At 45.2% G+C, this 9,958-nt stretch overlaps 1 protein-coding gene across 1 annotated transcript in view; it reads right to left on the bottom strand.

Moving 5' to 3' along the window:
- Window positions 1–227: 227 nt before the first annotated feature.
- cdkal1 (CDK5 regulatory subunit associated protein 1-like 1) overlaps window positions 228–9,958 on the bottom strand; it is a 993,836-nt gene continuing 984,105 nt past the window's right edge. The window contains exon 10 of the mRNA XM_084158515.1: window positions 228–408. The gene's annotated coding sequence lies outside the window, so the exon portion shown is untranslated. The remainder of the gene's footprint in view (window positions 409–9,958) is intronic.

The following is a 9,958-nucleotide window of genomic DNA, read 5'->3' as shown; positions in this document are numbered from 1 at the left end:
GGTTAGGGTAGTATCAGGAGGGGTTAGGGGTGTAACTGGTTAGGATAGTATCAGGAGGGGTTAGGGTGTAACTGGTTAGGGTAGTATCAGGAGGGGTTAGGGGTGTAACTGGTTAGGGTAGTATCAGGAGGGGTTAGGGTGTAACTGGTTAGGATAGTATCAGGAGGGGTTAGGGGTGTAACTGGTTAGGGTAGTATTAGGAGGGGTTAGGGGTGTAACTAACTCACCACTTGGGCGGGGACCTGGTCCATCTTGGCGGCGGGGGTGCCAGGCCGGGGGTAGAACTGGTTGATGAAGAGGCTGGGGAAGCGATACTCCTTCACCAGGTCACATGTCTCCTGGAAGTCAGCATCCGTCTCCCCTGGGAAACCACAGATGATGTCCGTTGCGATGGTGATACCAGGAACCCTGAGAGAGAGAGAGAGAGAGAGAGAGACAGAGACAGAGACAGAGAGACAGAGAGAGAGAGAGAGAGAGAGAGAGAGAAAAAGAGAGAGAGAGAGAGAGAGAGAGAGAGAGAGAGAGAGAGAGAAAAGGTTATTTACATCATAATATCTGAATGAAAGTACCTAAAACACCTCCAATGGGACCAGGAGCATTCATATTCATAGCTTACATATCACAATACAGAATCAGGGTAAGATGAACAAGAAACTAAAGACATATCAGAAATGTGTCAAGGAAACATCATTTAACTAACTACAGGATGTGTGACGCAAGTCAGTTGAAAATCAACATTGGCGTGTGATGTCTGTCCACTGTTGCTATGCAGATCTTCTCTCTGTGGGATAATTCCAGCAACAGTACCTTATTAGCAGCCTCAATGACAATCGATTATTGGCCGGGTCCGTGATTGAATTAGGACCTCTGCAGAGGAATGGTTAATTGATCCTGGTTTGCATAGATTCTATTATTATTGAACTCTGATTCACAGGTACAAACCAACTTCAAGGCTATCTCCTGCTGAGTAGGTGGAACCAACACAACAGAACAGAGAGAGGGGTGGAATAGTGGAGCAGCAAACAACCTTTCATGTCTGACTGGGAGAGAGGGAGAAGTGACAGACTGGGAGAGGTGACAGACTGGGAGAGGTGACAGACTGGGAGAGGGAGTGGGGGGCAGACTGGGAGAGAGAGATGACAGACTGGGGGAGGTGACAGACTGGGAGAGGGAGTGGGGGGCAGACTGGGAGAGAGAGATGACAGACTGGGGGAGGTGACAGACTGGGAGAGGGAGTGGGGGGCAGACTGGGAGAGAGAGATGACAGACTGGGAGAGGTGACAGACTGGGAGAGGGAGTGGGGGGCAGACTGGGAGAGAGAGATGACAGACTGGGAGAGGTGACAGACTGGGAGAGAGGGAGACAGGTGACAGACTGGTTGAACACATGAGTCTCCTTCTACAGTGACCCCTGACATTACTGGCTGAACATATCTGTCTCCTGCTACAGTGACCCCTGACATTACTGGCTGAACACATCTGTCTCCTGCTACAGTGACCCCTGACATTACTGAGTGGACACATCAGTCTCCTTCTACAGTGACCCCTGACATTACTGGCTGAACACATCTGTCTCCTGCTACAGTGACCCCTGACATTACTGAGTGGACACATCAGTCTCCTTCTACAGTGACCCCTGACATTACTGGCTGAACACATCTGTCTCCTGCTACAGTGACCCCTGACATTACTGAGTGGACACATCAGTCTCCTTCTACAGTGACCCCTGACATTACTGGCTGAACACATCTGTCTCCTGCTACAGTGACCCCTGACATTACTGGCTGAACACATCTGTCTCCTGCTACAGTGACCCCTGACATTACTGGCTGAACACATCTGTCTCCTGCTACAGTGACCCCTGACATTACTGAGTGAACACATTGGACAATCAGTTGATATAATGAGCCGTCCTACAATTAGCGACAGGAGAAAATCCTCCTCCAGATGGGTTAGCAGCTAAGAGGTCGTTCCACTTCAATACTCGAGGAAATCAGTTAGAGAGGAAGTGGTGGTCCTAAGCACCTCCATAGACAATGTATTGTATGGGTATGACTAGAAGACTAGCGATGTTACGCAGCAATCTGAAGCCTTCATTGTCTGATCATTGGGTAATGTACAAGACGACAAACAATTTGGATTTAACGCAGAAATCTTTAAGCTACATTTGTAGACATCCTCGTAACATTACTTTGCTTTTATAAACTGAGCCGGATGAGGTTGGAAGACAAGTATCTGAACTGAACCCTAGACTTGAAAGACTTCTGTGGACAGCCTGAGAAACCAAACGCTGCCAACCAAAACAACCAATACCAGGGCCCATATTCACAGCTTTTAGATCATAATAAATGAGATAATATGGACAAGGAGGACCTGATCCTAGATCAGCACTTCACTCGTACTCTGAGATGCTTGATACATATGGCCCCTGATCCTAGATCATCACTCCAAGACCATTTTTGAACACATGCTTCTTCTCTCTCTCCTGATTGTATTCCTCTTCCTGATGTTGTTGGTTTGAGCCTCCTGTGGTATCATTACATTTTACATTTTAGTCATTTAGCAGACACTCTTAACCAGAGCGACTTACAGGAGCAATTTGGGTTAAGTGCCTTGCTCAAGGGCACATCGACAGATTTTTCACCTAGTCGGCTCGGGGATTAGAACCAGCGACCTTTCGGTTACTGGCACAACGCTCTTAACCACTAAGCTACCTTACCATCTTTATTAGCCCTCATCGAGCTTCCTCTCGACATCAAATCTGGATTTATGTGCACTTATTGACAGACGTCCATTTCTAATCACATGAAGTTGATCCTTGTGTTTCCAGGAGATAACACCTGGCCTACCGATGTCTGCTCGGCCCAGAGTCATTCATATTCAAGAGGTTCAGCAGGGCTCTTATGAATCCTTGATCTTTCCAACCAACCCAAGTGGAGGAATACAAACATGGTCTTACTGTATATTCCTCTTCCCAAGCCTTGTTTCCCTGTCATATACAGAGCCTGTGTTCCAATAGCCACACTAGCATACCACTTGAACTCTTGCTCAATAAATTGCTTCATTCAAAGTATTATGCAAGTGTGGAACATAAGGGTTGGAACATACGGCCATAGCCAGTCTTAAGTCTCCACAAGCTTGTGTTCAGCTTGAGTCTGTGGGTTTGTATTGTAGTCAGATGGGTTGTGTTGTATATGTGACTCATTTCAGGAAACTAGGTGTATGTCGTGGGTCACTACTTCACAGGAGAGCCATTTGAGCATAAACTTTTTTTTTTAAATCAAAATGCGTTTTTTGGCAGAAATGCCTTCTGGAACATGTGAACTTTAATGTGCCTTAATAACAAACTTGTATGCCATCTGTAAATACTAATACAATTGTTATATTACGATACTAGTTGGTTAAACCACAGAAAAAGACAGCAACCTTCCCACTAGCCATGATTGGCTGAGATAATGAGTGGGCTGGACATGCAGAGAGAGGAGTTCGGATTGGTCTGCCATATAGAGGGCTTCTGTTTATTTGAGCTGGTCAGTATGTGTAGGTAATCCTGTCTAACGTGGCTTTTAAAAAAATGTATTGTGTAGTGGAGCTGCATAAGTGTTGCTCTCCACTTTCTGGAGGATCAAGTTTTGAAATCAGTGGAATTAGAGTATGATAGCTAAAGAGATAGAGAAAACACCTGTCTCCGGATTACATCTTCAAACTAAGGGCAACAATGGCATCCGTGACAGGGAGACGTGTCCATCATGCATGATGTATACGGATAAGATAGTCTAGTTAGCTACATTTTCAGATATTACACATTTCTACTTTTGACAGAAAGTGGTTTCATTTCAAGTTAAAGTGTACTGTTAGCTAGCTAGCTAAGGTTAGCGGGCTGGCTCGCTCGCTAACATTACGCGTATGAATTTATTATTTGTATCTCAGAGCCATTTGCTTGCTAACATTGAACCTGGTTGGTTTGCTACCTGCAGATTCAAGCAGGGTAGTAAAGTCATGAGTTGGGAGTATGGTTAATTGTTTAACTAGCTAGCTAACGTTAGCTGGCTGGCTCGCTAGCTAAAGTCACGTGTATGTTCTTAGTATTCGTATCTCAGAGGCATTTGCTTGGCTAGTTAGAGCCTAATGCTAGCTAGCTAACATTGAACCTGGCTGGTTAGCTAACTGCAGATTCATGCATGGTAGTAACATCATGAGTTGGGATTATGGTTCATTGTTTAGCTTGCTAGCTAATGTGCTTTCTTAAATTCAGTCTGAGTATGCCAGAGTGCAGAATAACTGATGAATTTACAAAGGCACAACACCCGTTGAATATGGCCGGTGTCAGTAAACAGTAGGTACCAAAACATTGAAAGGCCATTTTCTCAAAAGTGAGATTACAAGTTTATCAACTTTCAAAGCAGAATTACTTTCCCATTGTTCCTTTAAATGCAGTGTATGATAAACAATTTTGTAGCTCTGTGTCTCTGCTTTTATCCAATTTAAAAAACAAAATTTTAAATTTTGCTACATAAGACCGAATCAAGGCTGTCGGTCACATATGTCTGTCTGTGGGTTTGTATTGTGGTCAGATGGGTTGTGTTGTATATGTCGGTCTGTGGGTTTGTAGTATGAGGTAATTGGCTGAGGGAGAGCCGTGAACGTGCAGCGTAGTCCCCCAGTGACGAGTCACCTAGCTAATTGTCCTCTGGACATTGAGACATGCTTCACTGTGTTCTAAATAGCAGCCTTTAAGGACCACTTTCAGGATCCTTGCACACTCACACCCTCATTTGGTTAATGCCAGTGGGGTCGGGCACCTATTATGGTTTTTCACAGACGCTTCCGAGATCATTTACAATCACAGACCTCATTAAACGGGAAAGTCCTGTAATGTACTGTAGAAAAAATACTGTTGTTTTTTGTTGGCTCATAACGTTAGCAGTGTGTATTCATTATGTGGCCATGGTGTATGTTTAGACTCAATTCTAAGTTGAGATGGGTACTTTAACACTTATTTTTGGGGAAGTGGAGATATTTCCATGTGACCAATAGAGAACCGTTGGTTTGTGACAGCTGCGTTAAGCCATGCAGTGGAGAGACTGTGACCATGAAAGAGAGTTCTTAGTTTACACACACAGGCTTCTCCATCCCCAGTCTACAACTTGCAACAATTTCATTGTTTTCTCTCCTGAAAACCCTTGGCTGTATGGATGCATAGAGCAATTTCCATTGTCATGACGTGTGTGTGTGTGTGTGTGTGTGTGTGTGTGTGTGTGTGTGTGTGTGTGTGTGTGTGTGACTGAGTGAGTGTGCCTGTGTGTGACCCCAGAAGGAACGGGTTGGGTTTGGTGCTTCTACAGCTGAGTGACGCTTCACTGACAACACAGCTGACTCAATGGGCTGTAAAGAGGGACTGAACCACAAAACCGTTCTGTCTGGCTTACAGAGGGACTAAACCCAACAACCTTCTATGTATTTACTCTGCCTTACCAAAACCATATGGCCAATCTGAAGCTCTAAACATGGGCTGGCATTATGAGAAGAGAAATCTACAATAAGTACTAGTGGATCATACAGAGATGAAGAGATAGAGAGTAGAGAGAGGAGAGTAGAGAGATGAGAGGAGAGAAGAGAGAAAGAAGAGAGAGGAGAGTAGAGAGAGGAGAGAAAGTAGAGAGAGGAGAGTAGAGGAGAGAGTAGAGAAATTAGAGAGAGGAGAGTAGAAAGAGGAGAGTAGAGAGAAAGTAGAGAGAGCAGAGTAGAGTAGAGAGGAGAGAAAGTAGAGAGAGGAGAGTAGAGAGTGAAGAGAGAGAAGAGAGAGAGTAGAGGAGATAGTAGAGAAAGTAGAGAGAGGAGAGTAGAAAGAGTAGAGAGGAGAGAAAGTAGAGAGAGGAGAGTAGAGAGTGAAGAGAGAGTAGAGAGAGGAGAGAGTAGAGAAAGTAGAGAGAGGAGAGTAGAGAGAGGAGAGAGTAGAGAAAGTAGAGAGAGGAGAGTAGAGAGAGGAGAGAGGAGATAGGAGAGAGTAGAGAAAGTAGAGAGAGGAGAGTAGAGAAAGTAGAGAGAGGAGAGTAGAGCGAGGGGAGAGTAGAGAGGAGAGTAGAGAGAGGAGAGTAGAGAAAGTAGAGAGGAGAGTAGAGAAAGTAGAGAGAGGAGAGTAGAGAAAGTAGAGAGAGGAGAGTAGAGAAAGTAGAGAGAGGAGAGTAGAGCGAGGGGAGAGTAGAGAGGAGAGTAGAGAGAGGAGAGTAGAGAAAGTAGAGAGGAGAGTAGAGAAAGTAGAGAGAGGAGAGTAGAGAAAGTAGAGAGAGGAGAGAAAGTAGAGAGAGGAGAGAAAGTAGAGAGAGGAGAGGAGAGTAGAGAGAGGAGAGGAGAGAGAGCAGAGAGGAGAGTAGAGAGAGTAGAAAGTAGAGAGAGGAGAGAGATGGGGGAGTAGAGGAGAATGTAGATTTCCGTTTTTTACTTTTAATACATTTGCAAAAATGTCTAAAAACCTGTTTTTGCTTTGTCATCATTGGGTATTGTGTGTAGATTGATGAGGGGAAAAAACAAACAATTTAATAAATGTTAGAATAAGGCTGTAACATAACAAAATGTGGAAAAGTCAAGGGGTCTGAATACTTTCCAAATGCACTGTATGTCCTGTCCTGGACTGACTCATCCAATCTAATGAATAACTAAGTGAAAGTGGTTCCTGGAATAAGATACTGAGATACGGCAGTGAAATAAATGTCTGAGTCTGTTCCCGTCTCGTCCAAAATAAGCTGTCCCTGTCTGTTGAAGACATCATTACGGTGACAAAGGAGAAGAGGGCCGAATGAATGAAGGGATGGGCTGCATCCCAAATAGCACCATATATAGTGCACTACTTTTAACCAGAGCCTTATGGGCCCTATATAGGGAATAGGGTCTGTGCCATTTGGGATGCGGCCATTTGGGCTGCTCTGATGGAGCTGAAACAGATTGGCAGCAGTGTATTATGAAACACAGTGTCCCTCCTCCCCTCCTGTCTACATCTCAAGTATAGCTGGATCTATACCTCATCAGGAAGAGAGGAGAGAGAGAGAGAGCGAGCAAGGGAGAGCGAGGGGGAGAGAGAACAAGAGCGAGAGGAAGGAGGGAGGGAGAGAGAGAGAGAGAGAGATAGAGAAATGAGGGAGGGAGGGATGGAGAGAGATATAGAGGATAGACAGCAAAAGATAAATGACAAAATTGTCTCTTCTGTGCAGCAAGGACCTGGCTACATGTCTGGAATCACACAATGGTTCCTCCTGTCTGCCTGTCTACTCGACATGGACATTTTTGTGCCTCTTTGATGCATTGTTAGCTTGTCAGGCGTGATTGCTGAGGTCTTTGGAAATAAGTCGACCGCTCGGGAGCTTCCAGAATGCAGCGCTAGTTCAGATGCTATTAGTGGGTGTCTCCTGCGCTACCCCTGGTTACGCCTTTACTATATCATACAGAGAGAGAGAGAGAGAGAGAGAGGAGAGCGAGAAGAGAGGGAGAAGGGGAGAGAGAGAAAGAGAGAGAGAGAGAGACATAAGGGGAGAGAGAGAGATATATAGAGAGAGAGAAAGAGAGAGAGAGAGAGAGAGAAAGAGAGAGAGAGAGAGGAAGAGGGAGAGAGATCGAGAGAGAAGGAGAGAGAGAAGGGGAGAGAGAGCGAGAAAGGGAGAGAGAGAAAGAGAGTAAGAGAGAGAGAGAGGAAGAGAGATGGAGAGAGAGAGAGAGAAAGGGGGAGAGAGAGAGAGAGAGAGAGAGAGGAGAGCGAGAGGAGAGCGAGAGGAGAGCGAGAGAGAGAAGGGGAGAGAGAGAGAAAGAGAGAGACATAAGGGGAGAGAGAGAGAGAGAGAGAGAGAGAGAGAGAGAGAGAGAGAGAGAGAGAGAGAGAGAGAGAAAGAGAGAGAGAGGAAGAGGGAGAGAGATCGAGAGAGAAGGAGAGAGAGAAGGGGAGAGAGAGAGAGAAGGGGAGAGAGAGAGAGAGAAAGAGAGAGAGCATCTCTGTGGTGAGCTCAGCTCTACACCACCGCCGTGTACAGAGTGAATCAGAGTGAATACCCCCCCAACACACATTAATGGCTTTCTAGCCCTGTAACATGTACTTGCCTGGGCCTGCAATCAAAGTTCATTTGTTGGAGGATAAATAATGGATAAATAAATGAATGAATGGCTGAATAAATGAATGAATGAACACAGTGGTATTGCCAAGTCATACTCCATCCCATCTAAAATGGATATCAGACTACTTCAATGAATCTGTTGTTTAACGTAGACAATGACAATGGTGCTCATGAATCAACGGTTTTATTGAAATCAAACAGAGAGTGAGGTGATGTGTGCTCTGAAGAGATATAAAATAATGAATGTGAGTATGTTTACTGTTCATTTTGTATTGCTTATTTCACTTTTGTTTATTATCTATTACACTTGTTTTGGCAATGTTAACATACAGTATGTTTATGTGCCAATAGAGAGAGAGGAGAGAGAGAGAGAGAGACCTTGGTGAGGTCTCGCATAATAATGACCCCAGCAGCAAAGAAAGAGAGAGAGGCCCAGGACTCACACTGGCCAGTTGCCTGACAGACAAAGACAGCTCCACTCCTAAGGATACTAAAATGGTCTGCAGCCCAGAGCTGCTACTGCTGCTACTACTAATACTACTGTTGCTAATACTACTACTGCTGCTAATATTACTACTGCTGCTGCTAATATTACTACTGCTGCTACTACTACTGCTACTACTACTACAACTACAACTACAACTACTACTACTACTACTACTACTACTGCTACTACTACTGCTGCTGCTACTACTACTACCGTAATTTTCGGACTATAAGCCGCGCCTTTTTTCCCATTTTTCGACCCTGCGGCTTATATAACGGTGCGGCTAATCTATGGATTTTTACAGCTAACGGCCACTAGAAGACCTCCTAAATCTATGGATTTTACAGGTTACAGTCCACCAACTTTAACTCTATGGGCTCTATGACCGGTCCGCGCCCCCCACCTTTAAGTGGCGGGCTCCAGCAGGAAAAGCTGGAGGCCGGAAAAGAGTGAGACAGGTAGCGCGCAAAAGTAAAAGTGGAACCGAGAGTGGTACGAGAGACAGAACGAGAGCAAGACAGACAGACATTACGAGAGCGAGACAGTTTGTCTCTTTCCCGACAATCCCCTCTGTGCACGAACCCTTACATATGGTAATTAAACATTAAAACACCTGCGGCTTATAGTCCAGTGCGGCTTATATATGTACACATCATTCAATATCATTCAATTTAGCTGCTGCGGCTTATACTCCGGTGCGCCTTATAGTGTGGAAAATACGGTACTACTGCTACTACTACTACTACTGCTACTACTACTACTACTGCTACTACTACTACTACTACTGCTACTACTACTACTACTACTACTGCTGCTGCTGCTACTGCTGCTTCTGCTGCTTCTGCTACTACTACTACTACTACTACTACTACTACTACTACTACTACTACTGCTGCTACTGCTGCTGCTCCTGAACTTAGCTGTCAGTTACAGCCAAATGAAAAGGAATGAGGCGCTGGGGAGACGAGGGAGGGGGAGAGATGCTACTACACCAGACTGCACTGGCCTCCTGGCCTCCTGCTCTCCTGGCCTCCTGTATGCAGAGCAGACAATGATATGGCAGAGAGGAGAGATACACTCTGGAGTCACAGGCTCCTCACTCCCTAACCATCCAGTTAGGGGAGCCCCACACATCACTCAAGAGGATGGCAGGGTGTGTGTGTTGGTGTGTGTAGGGGTATACGTGTATGTGTGTGTATATTTGTTTGAGTACTTTCGCTCCTCACTCTACTCTCTGAGTACACATCATTACCATGACGCTGGGTTGTGTTGAGTCTCACCATCCATCCATCCACAGCCCCAGTGCTAGTTATCTAGCTAGCTAGTCTACACCACCTTTGTTTTGCTTATAGCTCTGCTCTACAGGGCTCACT

Source organism: Coregonus lavaretus (assembly GCF_964263955.1).
Source record: "Coregonus lavaretus genome assembly, chromosome: 3".
Taxonomy (NCBI): Eukaryota; Metazoa; Chordata; class Actinopteri; order Salmoniformes; family Salmonidae; genus Coregonus; species Coregonus lavaretus.
Note: the sequence above shows the minus strand (reverse complement) of the source record. Positions and strands in the feature narration are given on the sequence as shown.